Below are 16,949 nucleotides of genomic sequence, written 5' to 3' on the forward strand. Positions count from 1 at the left end.
CCAAGCTGATTGAACAATTTCTGGGGTAGACCAGATTTGGCCATTAAAGACCATGCAGTTAAGCTGCTCCCAGAATCTCCAGGTAAGAATGCCAAAAAGATGTCTCCAATAGAAATCCACTTGGTCCCAATCTGCGTTCATGGACAAATTAGAAGAAAGCCAAGAAAACAAATTTGAGGGAAAGAAACTTATCTTGGCCTGGTTGGGGATTAGGGTTTCCCAAATAGCTCGAACCGACATGCAGTCCCGTAACGCGTGAAGAATGGTTTCGTCTCCATTGTTGCAGACAGGACAAAGGGTGCTCGTAGTAAATCCTTTTCTGGCTCTCTCAGCGTTGGTCATAATCAGTTGGTGAAGAACGAGCCATACGAAATGTTTCACTCTTTGGGGACCCTCATAATTCCAAGCAATATTCCAGATTTTGTCACTAGCATTACAGTTAATATGTTGACTGCTTATATAAGCAGATTTTACAGTGCAGGCGCCGGTTCGGTCCCATTTCCAAGTTGGTCGGTCCTCTCCCATCTCATCAGTAGGGGCTGGGATAGCCATGATCCAGCGCATCATCTCCTCACTAAGAGGTTTCGAGACGCTACCTATCCCAAGTATTATCAGCAGTGGTAAAATCGCGAACAGTGGCACAGGGGTAGGCAAGATGGGTCGTGTTATCAGCTGCCATTAAAACGTTTTGACCAAGGATCCAAGCATCGAACCAGAAGTTAGTGCTACGCCCGTTTCCAATCGACCAACAAGTATTCTCCTGAATGAAGTTCCAAACATGGGACAAACATTTCCAGACAAAGGAGCCAGTGTTAGACACCGCTTGAAAGGGAATATTACTATGGACTTTGTATTTAGAGCGCACGACTTTCACCCATAAAGCATCGGGATTAGTAATGAAATTAAACCCCAGTTTGGTGAGAAACGCTTCACTTTGGGCATGGAGGGATCGGATGCCAAGACCACCATGAGTGTGAGGTTGACAGCAATTCTTCAGCTAATGAGGGCGGGTTTTGGATTGTTACTTGAGCCTCCTCAGATAAAACGGTGAGCAATTTGCTTGAGTTGATCGTATATGCCTTTCGGGATAGCCAGTCTGGATAAAATAATTTGGGGTAGCCAGGAGAGTAGCTTTAACAAGCGTGACTCAGCCCGCCATAGATAGTTTGAAAGCCACCCAATTGCTTAATTTGTTGCTTGACTTTATCAACTATAAATTGGAAAGTTCTTTTGGTGACTTTTTTGTGAAACAAGATACGTACCAAAGTCATACGAACGTTGGAAACCCAAACGATTATAGATGATATCTGTCATATTGTCGCTTGTATTAGCCAAGAAAAAGACCTTAGACTTGTTGGGATTGACTTTATGGCCAGAAAACTGCTGAATTGATCCAAGGTAGCTCTAAGAAGGGTGGCTTGGTTTTCTGAAGCTTTGCACATGACGATAAGATCATCTGCAAAAAATAAGTGAGATAAACGAGGGCCTCCACGGGAGAGAACCATCGGATCCCAAAGGTCAAAGTCCATCACATAGCAGATACTGTGAGCTAGCCTCTCCATTCCAAAGAATTTGCGTGGTGGAAGTAGAGACTGCATCCATAATAATACATCGAATGTTATCCGGGCAGTCCATGCCTTTAATAGAACCAGACAGGAAATTCCAGTTCACCCGATCATAGACCTTTTAAAGATCCACTTTAATAACCATCCACTGATTTTTGCCTGAGTGGACAATCTCTTGGGCTATAATGATATCATCAGTGATGTTACGCCCGACTATGAAGCTAGCTTGATTCAGGCCTATGAGTTTTGGAAGAATGGGCTTGAATCTGTTGACAATGATTTCTATTTTCAGTTTATACAAGACCGAGTACAGACTAATAGGCCAAAAATCAACAAAGTTTTCGGGTTCGTAATTTTGGGATGAGCACCGAGAGAGTTTTATTGAGCTTCGAATCAATGCGGTTACCTTCAAAAATACTTCTGACCCAAGAGCACACAGAATTACCCACTATATGCCATTAGCTTTGAAAGAATTAGGAATGCAAACCATCCTTGGGACTTGAATGGATTCATCTCAAAGAGAGCATTCTTGATCTCCTCATCCGAGACACTAGCATTAAGAATACTTTAGTCAGTTGTGGAAATATTGGGAAAAGCTCCTCTAATAGGGAAGTTGTTCAAGACCCTTCCATCGTCACGGTAAAGACTGGAAAAGAACTCAATGGCTTCCTTGTGTCGTCATTGTAACACCAATCCCCAGGCTTAATCTTTAGAGCCAAAATTCGATTAGACTTGCGACGTTGGAATTCACGACTGTGTAAAAACTTTGTATTGCGGTCCCTATCTATGAGCCAGGCACTTCTCGCTTTTTGTTGCCATAAAATCTCATCTTGATCAAGAACCTCTTCGAGTTTAGTCCGGATTTCGAGCTCCTTGGAAAATAAATGATCATGACCAGAGAAATCCATCTGATGTTGAATCTCCTCAAGTTGCTTCTTTAGACTTTTCTTTTTGTGAATAATGTGTCCAAATATGTCTTATTCCACAACTTTAGTTCATTAGAAATAAAGGAAATAGAGTTAGCTATGTTATCTACTGGGGACCATTTGTCCTTAATGAGTTTACTGAAATCCGAGTGCTTGACCCAACTAGCAAGAAACCGAAAGGACCATTGAGCTAGAGAAATGAACGTCTCGCCTATATGCAGTAAAATCGGTCGGTGGTCAGACTCAGCCCCGGCCCTGAGGGGTGTCTGGGTTGGGCAATGGCCAAGGGCCCAATATGAGAAGGGGCCCAATATTGATTCTAAAAATAGTTTTAGTGAAAAAAAAAAAAAGCATATTAAGACAAAATAGAAAAGAAAAAGACCATTGAATCATGACTGCTTCATCACTATCATTAGAAACTCTTCGAATTCTCTGCTTTTTCTCTCTCTTCCCAAGATCTAGAATTCAATACCTATATCTCTACCCACCATTAAACTCATGGAAAAATTCCTTATTTCCCAAAAAAAATAAACCATTATTAACATCGAAGCTCCTAAACTTTCTCTTATCAATGACAATGAAAGTTTTTTTTCTTCAATTTAAATAGGGTCAAATCACAATTTAATAATGCATCACTCAAAAGTTTTATCCTCAATCAATTGAAATTTATAAGAAAGATTGAGACTTTAAGGGTTTCAGATCGGGAAATCTATTGTGGGCAGTGGCGAATTGGCGGTGTTCGTCTGACAGTTGATGATGGTTTACTGGTTTTACTTGGTATTCATGATTAGGACTTTCTAGAGTTTTTGAAATTTCGGAATGCAATCAGAGGAAACTACTGGTGTTGCTTGCAATTGGGTTGTTGGGGCGTCGCTCTATAGGTCTTCTCGTTTCATTTTCTAATTTTTTTTTCTTGTAATATGATTTGAGTGTTTGATTTATTTGTTAATTTTTACGTGCAATGTTGCCTAAAAAACATTTATCTAGGAGTGAAAAAAAGGAAAAAGAGAAAACAAACTGATGAGTTAATGAAATCACAACAAGGTGATATTGACAGACTTGTTGTTAGAAATGTAGTTCATGAAAATTCGGTTCACCAAAATGAAAGTTTACATGATGATGTCAATGACAATTCTGAAATTGATCGTCCAAATCAGTCTAATTATGTTCAAAATGAGCCTAATTTGCCAAATAATGTGTCAAATGTGTCCAATATTTCTATTGATATTGACATTAATGTAGAAGCAGAGCAAACATTTCCTACTAATTATGACATTGATGAATAACGAGCAATTCCTTTTGTGGATTTTTATGATCTTAGCAATTGGTCAAATCTTGATAACAAAACAAGAGACATTATAGTCGAAAAGGAGCATTAAGATTAAGAGATTTGAATCTTGACTTTCCTCTTGGTGATAATAATAGACACTTTTCATATGTTTATTTTTCTAGGAAGATGATCATTGGTGAGATTAGCGATAGAAAATGGTTTGTTTACTCTAAACATGTTGACAAAGAATTTTGTTTTTGTTGCAAGTTGCTCAAAATTTGTTGGTAACAAAAGTTTGTTAACAAATGAGGGTTTACGTGATTGGAAGCTTCTTAGTGAAAGGCTAAAAAATCCATGAGAATAGTACTAAGCATATTGAATAATATTGTCACACCCCAACTTAGCGCCTAAAATTTTCTTAATTTTTTTGAGAACTAAATTGAAATTTTAACTAAATTCAGGAACCAAAGTAAAATTTTGATTAAATTCGGATCCAAATTCAGAAAGTATAAAAAACTAAATGACTTATGGCATAATTTTACCATTTTTCCTTTTTTGGAATATACAACTCCAAATCTGGAAAATTTCCTCTTTTGGAAACTTCATTCTCTCTCTCTTCAAGCTTTCATCTTTTAGTGGGAAATCTTTAATCGACGTTTCGTCACTGACCGTTGTTCCGTTTTCGACACCTCTCGTACCATCGTGTTCCTTGCATCGTCTCGAGTCCACCGATGTCCATCTTGTCTCCATTGCCGCCAACGTGTGAGGGGGTGAGGAAGATCAAGTTTTTGCCGTTGCAAAATCGAACTCTGTTGAGTTAATCGATTGACTAAATCGGCCAAGAGGGGGGTGAATTGGCAATAAAAATTTTGGTGGAAGCTTTTGCAGAAAATTGAAAGAAATTGCACAGCGATTTAGAGTGGTTCGACTTTATCAACCAAAGTCTACGTCCACTACCTTAGCTATCCACACTAAGGATTTTCCAACAAATTCACTAATTTGTTCTTTCTTTTGAGGCCAAAGAGATAACCTTACAACTCCATCAAGAATATACCCCAATTCTTGAGAACACTCTTTTCTCAAAGAGAAATGCAAATTTGCAAACTTACAAGAAAAACCTCACAAGGCAAATATGTTTGCACAATTCTAGAACAAAGAAAGAACACTCAAGAATAAATACAATTGAGCATAATAAGTGTTCTTGAAAGCAAAATGAATATTGAATGAAAAATAGGCTTGAAATGCTCAAACTTGAGGTTTGATACTTTCTCTTTGATTCTCTCTTGATTCTAATTGCTTGATGTTTCTTGTTATTGATCAATGGCTTTTAAGCTTGCTTAAATACACCTTGAATCACTTGTGAACGTTGGGGATGATTAGAGAAAATAATATAGCCGTTTTAGTGTGAAAACAATTAATAAAACAGCTTGGAGCGTGGGGGGAATCGGTTCCCTAAGTGTAAAATTCAAATATTTCGACCGTTATACACGGGGGAATCGGTACCCCCTAGGGGGGAATCGGTTCCCTCCGAGCATACTGGAATTCTCGGAGCCAAATCATTCAGGGGGAATCGGTACCCCCTTGGGGGGGAATCGGTTCCCTCTGAGCAATCTGGAATTTTTGGCTTTGAAATAGTTCGAAATACTTTGTAAAATTATTTTGAATTTGCTTTAAGATTAAAACTTAATTTTACACTTGAGTAAGGATTAAAAATGATCTTTGAAAGATTTGGAGTAATGTTTTGATATTCGAATAATTCTATCGAATATACTTAGAAAATCATTTGGAAAATCTTAAAATTCATTTAACTTAATTTGTTATATCGAAATATCAAAATGTTTTCAACAATCTCCCCCTTTTTGATATAACAAAACATTTTAGTAATTTTAAGATTTTGTGATTTTGAAATCAAGTTTTGAAATTACAAGTTTTGAAATTACTCCCCCTTACTTTAACACTTCTCCCATTTAACACATTTAACACTTCTCCCCTTTTTTGTTAAATCAAAAAGACATTTTAAAGAATTAAACAAGGTTTTGAAATCATTTAGCCATTTGATTATATTTTAAGCTGCTAAGATCACAAGCAAGAGAAATGTTAGCCATTAGTTTCATAATCAATATTCATAGTTAATGTGAAATGGAAAAATTGGTCATATATCTAATCATGAAGTAAATGATGCAATAATGAATAAGTTTAATCACACCAAATAGATAATTTCTAACCATTCATAAATCCAAACAAATTCAAAGTCAATCAATCCACAAATTCAAACATTCCAAAATATTCAAAAAGTTAAAACAATAAGTTTGGAGTTCAAAGCAAAACATAGAATCACATATCAGGATCAGGAGGAGGAAAATGAGCTCGCATAGCGGCCATTTCTTGAGTGAGGTCATTAATACGCGCGTTGGTTGCTTCATTGTTTGCACGCATCTCCCGAAGAATTTCTAATTGTTGAGCTCCCATTGTGGATAAGTGGGACTCTATAGAAGAAAAGTGTGAATCCATGGTAGCGTATCGGAAATTGAATGTCTCCATAAAGGATTGAAAATATGGAGGCATTTGATGCGTTTGTTGTGCTTGCTCTTCGGGCTGTTCCTCGGGCTGCTCAGGCTCATCTTCGGCTTCATCGATGTCTCGCATTAATTGCTCAAGATCGAGATCTTCGTCAGCTTCGGGTGGAGGTTGTGAAGAACTAGCTCCCAGAGTATTTGCAGAAGATCGAACCCATTCACCGGTTTCCTTATCCTTAATCCATCCCGCTCTCGTTAAGGAGAGAAGGTTAATTTGTTTCTTAAGGGGGAAAACGACATCTAGACCGACTCTAAGCCCAGCTTTGGAAAACAGAATAGTCAAAATGCAACCGTGAACTAGGGATGAACATAGTTTCTTGTTAGGAACAAGATTTACGGTTTCTTGTTAGGAACAAGATTTACGGTTTCAACAATTTCAGCAAAAATAATCTGAGGTAGGTTAATTTTAATATTGTTTTCGAAACAATGTAACCACCAAAGATATAAGGCTCTAAGAGTAGAATAACGACCTCCGGATGGTCGAAACCACCAAGAAATCATTAGATGAAGAAAACGTTCATGAAGGTCTAAGACACTTGCACTATCCCTTGTTTTATAACGAGATCCTAAAACCTGTTTTTCATTTGAAATACCATCATTATCTAATTTGAATGTATTGGCTATGTAAGCCGAGTCAATATATAAGAATTGTCCTAGGAGGTAGGAACGAAATCCTATGGTTTCGGTTTCAGTTTGGTTTTTAACACAAACGACATTAGAATAAAAAATACGAACAAGTTGATGGTAAACGATGGGTTCAAGGTCAAAGAGTTTATCAAATTTCCACTCTTGTAAAAGAGGAAGATATTTAAAATTGATAGCTAACATAGCTTGACGAGAAGGAATACGTTCTTCCCGGATTTTGTAAGAGTCGAAATATTGATAATACCAAAAACGATGATTTCTAGGACCAGGATGATTGAAACATGAATTTTGGATAGTCAAGTTAGGATCAATGGGATTAGGATTAGAAATTGGAATAGGAGGAGGATTTGGAGGTGGATTTGGTTGACGGTGTGAGCGACTAGATGATGACCTAGCACGTTTAGGATTGGACATGGATTAGGAAATCGGAATAGAATTGATAACCTGCAATTTAGAAAACACATGTATGCAATTCAATCAATCCCAAAACTCAATTGAGTCCTCAATATTTCAAGGTTCTCTAAATCAATCCTAATGGGAAAAGATTTTGAAAAACTTTTGAAAAATATGGTTTTGAGAAACAATATATGTATAGTTTTCATAACAACAATATAATTTAATCAAAACACAATAATTTGAAAATTAACATTTTTTTTAATTTCGAAAATTTAAAAAAATTTGGAAAATTCTTGTGTTTTTGATGAAATTGGTTGTAATATCTAGTTTCTAATCACTAAACAATCAATGCCCGATCAAAAGTTCATCCTAGAACTAATTAAAACAAGTCCTATGTTCAAAATCAATAAAATAGGGAGTTTAGAAAATTTTATCTTGAAGGATGAGATTGAGTGGATTTTGATGTTGTTTGCACGATTTTAATGATGATTGCAAGTTTAGGAGATGATATTTGAAGTGAATTCCAATTAAAATCGATGATTTGAGGCAAGAATGGAGATAGGGAGAGAGTTGAGAGGGAACGGCGGAAGAGAAATGAGAGGATTTTTTGAGGATTTTGAAGGGTTCTGCCGTGTATAACCAGAACCCCAGGGGGTATCGATTACCCTGTGGGGGGAATCGGTTCCCCTTCAAAGGGGGAATCGGTTCCCTAAAGGGGGAATCGATTCCCTCTGCACCAAAATGCTAAAATCCGATTTTAAACACCCAAAATGCTAAATTAATTTCCTCTATTGGTATTGGCAACTCATATATTGAAAATTAATCATGTTCAAACAATTAAATTAATCTTTAAACGATATTTGAACATAAAATTAATTTTTCATCAAGAATCATAAACTCCCCCTAACTAATATCAATGAATGCAATCAAAAATTACTATTATAAGCATTTTCATTTATTCTTAAAAGTGCCAAAATTATTTTTAAACACTAAGTGAAGATAGGTTGGTCAAACCTAATTCTCTCCTAAGTGTCCAAAATCTTTCCTTGTCTAAGGGTTTTGTAAAGATATTCGCTAATTGGTGCAAAGTATCAACAAATTCTAGAACTACATCTTCCTTAGTGACATGGTCTCTAATGAAGTGATGTCTTATTTCAATGTGCTTAGTTCTAGAGTGTTGGATGGGATTTTTAGTGAGACAAATAGCACTAGTATTGTCACACTTGATAGGAATGGTACCTACTTCAATTTCATAATCAAAAAGTTGTTGTTTCATCCATAAAACTTGTGCACGACAACTACCAGCTGAAATGTATTCGGCTTCAGTGGTAGATAATGCAACACAATTTTGTTTCTTTGAAAACCAAGAAATTAGCATATTTCCAAGGAATTGGCAAGTACCGGAGGTGCTTTTTCTATCTAATTTGCATCCTCCATAATCCGCATCAGAAAAAGCATGCAAGCTAAAGCTAGAGTCTCTAGGATACCAAAGTCCTAAACTAGGAGTGTCCTTAAGGTATCTAAATATTCTCTTAACAGCTAGTAAATGTGATTCCTTAGGACATGATTGAAATCTAGCATATAAGCAAACACTAAACATAATGTCTGGTCTACTTGCAGTTAGATAAAGCAAAGAGCCAATCATTGACCTATATAATTTTGACATCTACACATTTACCTCCTTCATCTAAGAGCTCATTGGAGTGTCATGAGGTTTCCCATTTTCCAGTCCAAACTTCTTGAGCATATCTTTGACGAACTTAGCTTGATTGATGAAGATGCCATATTTTCTTTGCTTGATTTGGAGTCCCAAGAAAAAATGAGAGCTCCCCCATCATGCTCATTTCGAATTCACTTTGCATTAACTTAGAAAATTCTTGGCAAAGAACATCATTAGCAGAACCAAATATTATATCATCAACATAAATTTGAACTACTAATAAATCTTTACCTTTATGCTTTAGAAACAATGTAGTGTCAACCTTCCCTTTTGAAAAACCTTTTTCAATTAAAAAATTTGACAATCTTTCATACTAAGCTCTAGTAGCTTGTTTTAAGTCATAAAGAGCTTTTGTCAATTTAAGAACATGGTCTGGAAATTTTGAATCTTCAAAACCTGGAGGTTGTTCCACATACACTTCTTCCTTTATAAAACCATTTAAAAATTCACTTTTAACATCCATTTGATATAATTTAAATTCATGAAAACATGCAAATGCTAGTAACATTCTAATTGCTTCCATCCTAGCTACGGGAGCGTATGTTTCATCATAGTCTATGCCCTCTTCTTGAGTATACCCTTGAGCAACAAGTCTAGCCTTGTTTCTCACTATATTACCACTTTCATCAAGCTTATTTATAAATACCCATCTAGTACCTACAGTAGTTTTATTACTAGGTCTTTCAACTAATGTCCATACTTTACTTCTCTCAAATTGATTTAATTCTTCTTGCATAGCCATAATCCAATGTTCATCTTTTAATGCTTCTTTGATGTTCTTAGGCTCTATGCATGAAATAAATGCATCATAATTACAAATATTTCTAAGAGAAGATCGAGTAGTTACCCCTTTGGATGGATCACCTATAATTTCACCATCCTTGACATAGTTGTACTCTCTTGGATAAGATACTTCCCTTTCTTCAATGGTTGGATTCTCAAGAGGATCATGAGTTTCCTCATTTTTCATTTTTTCCTTTGATGATGGTTCTCCAACGTCATGTCTAACGTCATTTGTATTTATAACACCTACATCATCATTCACACAAGAATCCTTCCTCGGAAGGGGATTATCATCGAAAACAACATGTATAGACTCTTCTACAACTAAAGTTCTTTTATTAAATACACGATAAGCTTTAGAATTTAAGGAATAACCCAGAAAAATTCCTTCATCACTTTTAGCATCAAATTTGCCAAGGTTTTCTTTACCGTTGTTTAAAACAAAACATTTACATCCAAAAGGATGAAAATAACTAATGTTAGGCTTTTTATTTTTGAAAATTTCATATGGAGTTTTCTTTAAAATTGGCCTAATCATTACTCGATTTACAACATAACAAGCGGTATTTGTGGTTTCCGCCCAAAAATATTTTGGCAAATTATTTTCACAAAGCATGGTTCTAGCCATTTCTTCTAAAGTTTGATTTTTCCTCTCAACAACTCCATTTTGTTGAGGGGTTCTAGGTGCTGAAAAATTATGGCTAATACCGTTAGAGTTACAAAATTCAATAAATCCAATATTTTCAAATTCAGTTCCATGATCACTCCTAACACTAGTTATAGAGTAACCTTTTTCATTTTGGATAATTTTTGAAAATGTGATGAAATGTTCTAATGCTTCATCTTTTGTACTTAAGAATAGAACCCAAGTATATCTAGAATAGTCATCTACCAAGACAAATGCATATTTTTTTCCAACCAAGCTAGTAGTTCTAGTTGTCCCAAAAAGATCTAAATGGATCAATTGTAAAACTCTACTAGTTGATACATCATTAATGGATTTAAAAGAAACTCGCTTTTGTTTTCCTTTAGCACAAGCATCACAGATTTTATCATTATCAAATTTTAGTTTAGGCAGCCCTCGAACCAATTCTCCTTGAACTAACCGTTGTAAAACACTCATACCAGCATGTCCTATTCTCCTATGCCATAACCAACTATCATGCTCATCCTTAGCAACTAGGCATAAATTAGTCATATCAAAAGAATCTAAATGCACCATGTATATGTTTCCTATTCTATGACCAACATGCATAATCCGATTAGATGCAATGTCAATGACTTTACAACCATTAATTTCAAATAAGACATTGAATCCTTTATCGCATAATTGACTAATACTCAATAGATTATGCTTTAATCCATTCACATATAAAACATTTTTAATTTGTATGGAAGAGTATTACCTATTGTACCAATACCTTCAATGTGACCTTTTGAATTGTCTCCAAAAGTCACTTCTCCTCCATTTTTAGCGTTAAGCTCAATGAACAGGCTTTTGTCTCCGGTCATGTGTCTTGAGCATCCACTATCAAGGTACCATGAATTTGAATTTGTTTCTCGTGCCTTGTAGCAATGCTCTTTTCCCTACAAACATAGATTAATTTTTTATTTTTGGTACCCAAATTCTTTTGGGTCCATATTCATTAGTTTTCAAAATCCTAGTCTCCTTAGGTATCCATTTGTGCAGGATATTTTTATCTTTAGTAGTAATGAGTTCTTTAGGAACCCACATACTTCTAACGATTTTTCCATTAGAGGTTCTTTGGGGACCTCTATGATTGTAGTTTCTAAAACTTTTTCTAACAAAGTTGGATTTTGAATTTCCACCTTTTTCAAAATATTTTGTTCCAACTTTATCAAAAGAAGTTTTAATATCATCAATTTTCTTTTGATAATCATCATTGATCTTTGAAAGTAAATTTTGCAAATCTAAATTTTTCTTTTCAAACTCTTCTAGTTTGATTTGCAAATCTTTGATTTTACTTTCAAGATCATTGTTGGTTTTGGATATGAGTTTGTTTTCAATTTTCAATTTTGAAACATCATTTTTATATTTTAAAAATAATTTCTCATAATCCGAAGCCAACCCATTATATTCCTCTAATAACTCATCATATGATAAATCATCAAAATCGGATGAGTTAGAGGTTACCTTAGAATCTTCCCCGAATGCCATCAAGCACAAGTTAGCTACTTCTTGTTCCTCTTCATCGAAACTTTCTTCATCACTCCATGTAGCCACATGAGCCCTGTGCTTATTCTTTGATTGACCCTTTTTCTTCAATTGTGGGAAATCATATTTGACATGCCCTGGCTTTTTGCATTCATAGCAAATGATTGGGTCCTTCTCTTTCGGTTCATTTTTGAGGCCTTCATTTCATTTGAATTTTCTTCCTCGATAAGGTCTCATCATTTTTCTGAACCGTTTGGCAAACAATGCCATTTCCTCGTCATCGTCATTCGAATCACTCTCATCTTTTGTGGATTTGAGAGCAACTCCAATGTTTTTTCTTCTTCTCCTTCTCCTTGGTGTCTCGTCAATCTTGTCGAGGTCCACCTCATCTTCGAGCATCATTTCATAAGTGAGGAGTGACCCAATTAGCTCTTCAAGAGTTAAGGACGTTAAGTCCTTAGACTCGATGATTGCCGTCTTCTTTGATTGCCACGATTTTGGGAGGGAGTAGACTAACTTCCTCACAAGCTTTTCATTTGAAATGATCTCTCCATATGATTTGAGACCATTGACAATCGTTGAAAATCTATCTGTCATAGCTTTGATATCTTCATTTGGTTTCATCCTGAAATTTTAATAGTTATGCGTTAGAATACTAATTTTAGATTTCTTTACCTCATCGGTACCTTCATGAGTGACTTGAAGTTTGTCCCATATTTCTTTGGCGGTTGTACACGATGAAACTCTTCCATATTTATCTGGTCCAAGAGCACAAAAAATAATATGGATGGCTTTGGAGTTGAGCTGGAACATTCTTGTCTCTCCTTCATTCCACAACCTTGGATGAGTGAGAGGTTTGATGTATCCTTCTTCTACAGCATTTCATGCTCCCATGTCACTTGCTTGAATGAAGTACATCATTCTATTCTTCCAATAGGCATAGTTAGCTCCATTGAAGAAAGGAGGCTTGTTGACGGGCATCGAATCGAGACCGGAGTCGAAGTTTGAAGCGGAGGCCATTGATGACTTTGATTATCGATAAAACTCTTCCCGAATCGACTCAAGAGGCGATTAAACCTTCAAATGAGTTAGGCTCTGATGCCAATTGTTGAGTTAATCGATTGACTGAATCGGCCAAGAGGGGGGTGAATTGGCAATAAAAATTTTGTTGGAAGCTTTTGCAGAAAATTGAAAGAAATTGCACAGCGATTTAGAGTGGTTCGACTTTATCAACCAAAGTCTACGTCCACTACCTTAGCTATCCACACTAAGGATTTTCCAACAAATTCACTAATTTGTTCTTTCTTTTGAGGCCAAAGAGATAACCTTACAAGTCCCTCAAGAATATACCCCAATTCTTGAGAACACTCTTTTCTTAAAGAGAAATAAAAATTTGCAAACTTACAAGAAAACCTCACAAGGTAAATATGTTTGCACAATTCTAGAACAAAGAAAGAACACTCAAGAATAAATACAGTTGAGCACAATAAGTGTTCTTGAAAGCAAAATGAATATTGAATGAAAAATAGGCTTGAAATGCTCAAACTTGAGGTTTGATGCTTTCTCTTTGATTCTCTCTTGATTCTAATTGCTTGATGTTTCTTGTTATTGATCAATGGCTTCTAAGCTTGCTTAAATACACCTTGAATCACTTCTGAATGTTGGGGATGATTAGAGAAAATAATATAGCCGTTTTAGTGTGAAAACAATTAATAAAACAGCTTGGAGCGTGGGGGGAATCGGTACCCCCTATGGGGAATCGGTTCCCTAAGTGTAAAATTCAAATATTACGACCGTTATACAAGGGGGAATCGGTACCCCCTGGGGGGGAATCGGTTCCCTTCGAGCATACTGGAATTCTCGGAGCCAAACCATTCAGGGGGGAATCGGTTCCCTCTGAGCAATATGGAATTTTTGGCTTTGAAATGGTTCGAAATACTTTGTAAAAATATTTTGAAATTGTTTTAAGATTAAAACTTAATTTTACACTTGAGTAAGGATTAAAAATGATCTTTGAAAGATTTGGAGTAATGTTTTGATATTCGAATAATTCTATCGAATATACTTAGAAAATCATTTGGAAAATCTTAAAATTCATTTAACTTAATTTGTTATATCGAAATATCAAAATGTTTTCAACAAACTCTTTGTTGTTCACCTCTGTGAACTGAGCTTGGTAAGTGTCTCAAAACCCCTTAAAAAGCATATATGATTTTTTCTGCTATTTTTCTGACCTTGGATGGCCTTGCACGCTCCCCCACGCACCGTCGCTGCACGTGGGGAAATCCCACTGCATGGTGGGTTTCTAGAAACGAGCTGACCCGATCCGACCCACCTGTCCGACCCGACCTACCGGGTCCAACCCGAACCGAATATGTAAGCCGTTGACCATTGATCGTTGATCATTAACAAACCATTAAAGTTTTTCAAAAACTTTTATCTGGACGTTTTTCGACGTTCTGAGTCTAATTTTACAATTTGTTTTGCCAAATTATGACCCAAAAACCCTAAATTGACCCGTTAATCCAAAAATGCTTAGTATTTTAGCATATAGGAATTTTTCTGCTATTTTTCTGACCTTGGATGGCCCTGCACGCTCCCCCACGCACCGTCGCTACACGTGGGGAAATCCCACTGCATGGTGGGTTTCTAGAAACGAGCTGACCCGATCCGACCCACCTGTCCAACCCGACCTACCGGGTCCAACTCGAACCGAATATGTAAGCCGTTGACCATTGATCGTTGATCATTGACAAACCATTAAATTTTTTCAAAAACTTTTATCTTGATGTTTTTCGACGTTCTGAGTCTAATTTTACAATTTGTTTTGCCAAATTATGACTCAAAAGCCTAAATAGACCCGTTAATCCAAAAATGCTTAGTATTTTAGCATTTTTGCTTATTTATTTTAGATTTGGTTATGAAATTGATTCGAGAAAATATTTTTATGAAGTTACTCTTGTTTCACCCGACCGAAGGTCGGTTAGATCTGGTGCTTCTTGTCTGTCATATCCACGTTCTTCGAGAGTTACTCATAGGTTTATGTAAATTGTTTAAATAGTGGTTATTATTATTCATATTAGGATTCCAATATGTATTTTTTGATTCATAGGATCTAACGCTGCCGCTGATCGTGATCGATAGACTTAGTAGTAGGTTTTCCTATCAAACTACTCAGACCGGTACAAGTGTGTTTCCTGATGGTGTTACATTACAGTTTTAAACTATTCATCTGAACTGTTTTAGATTTCTGATGATACTGAATATTTTTACGACACGATACCTGATTTTTTGAATATTGTTTATCTAATATCTGATTTACTGTATATTTCTGATATGATCTCTGATTATTGTATTTATGTATATGATTTCTGAGTCTAGAATATTTTCATGTTTTAATGGATTAAATTGTCGTTTTCACTCAAATACATACATGTTTATTACTGTCATTAGGGTATTATGTGAGGAAGTATATATACTTAGTCTATGACTTGCAAGACCTTACCGCAGGTTCCTTTGTTTTGTGCTCAGAGTAAGTCCTTACCATAGGTCTTATGCTATATGTATAAGGTAATTACTGGGTGTATGTGTGGGTGTATGGTTATGGGGTACCTACACATTCTGGTGATTGGATGGGGGTAGTGGTCATATTTTTAAAACATGTTTGATAAACTGATTTTTTACTGAAGTATTTTAGCAATATGACTTGTAAGACCATCCGCACCTGGCTCACGAAGAAGTTCTTCTAGTGGAGATGAGGGTTCCTCCACGATGTCAACATTTAGGTCGAACAAGCTGATAGTTGCATGTCTTCCCCTTAAACTTTAAGGCATCTCGACATTGAGGTCGAAGAAGTGTTAGAGTATGCCCAAAGACCAATCATATGATGATTGTAACAATATTTTTATTTACCGATTTTATTTAATAAAGGCATTGCCGTTATTATTTTCATTTATATATATATGTGTTTGACATAAAATGGAAGATAATAAAGTCCATAAAATGACATAATTGTTATTATTAAAAGATCCCTAGTCAAGTATTATTATGGGCATGGACAATAATAATACGCTTAAGACTAACATGTTATTGATTGATGACAACAAGTTGTCATTGACATAGAGATGTCAGAATTGATACATGATTATAGTGTTAGAGAACAATGTATTGGATTGACTTACCATAAGCATATATCTTGGATTATTATGTGACAGTCATAATATTGCTCATGGTGATGACTATATGTATGATCCTCAGACTTGATATCAATATTATCCCAACATATATTGTTGTATGTTTCGATGCAGCTAAACAAGCTCCGTAACTGGTTGCTCTATAAAGATTGTTATTGAATATATCTCAATATATGTAGTAGGTGTGTATGATTAAGATAGGATTCGCCCTTCCTACATAATAGGAAATATATTACAGGCCACTTGATTGAGTAAGACTAGAAACGCATGGTCATGCTCGAATAAGTTGATATGAGATATCATAAACTATTCGTTAATTATAGTCTACTCTAGATATCAAAAAACAATAGATGGGATATACAAGTGTGACTATTCCAAGATTTGTGTCTATTCTAGATATAAAGGACATAAGGATGTAATACATAAAAGAGTTAATCACCAAGATGATATATCGAATCATATTTTCTTGTAACTTAGGTGACAATGATATATTGCTAGATGTCACTCATTGTATGTAATACTAGGATTATCCTAATAATTATTGCTAACGTTACAAGAACCTACAAGGTCACACCCTAGGATTGAAATGAGCAAAGATGTACAATTTGTTGTACGTTACTAAAATATATATCTAGAGTTAATTAAATATATGTTTTAATAATTCCGAATATTTAATTTCAATTAATTAAATATAGATTT

This window comes from Hibiscus syriacus, unplaced genomic scaffold (assembly GCF_006381635.1).
Source record: "Hibiscus syriacus cultivar Baekdansim isolate YM2019G1 unplaced genomic scaffold, ASM638163v2 tig00110864_pilon, whole genome shotgun sequence".
NCBI classification, from domain to species: Eukaryota; Viridiplantae; Streptophyta; class Magnoliopsida; order Malvales; family Malvaceae; genus Hibiscus; species Hibiscus syriacus.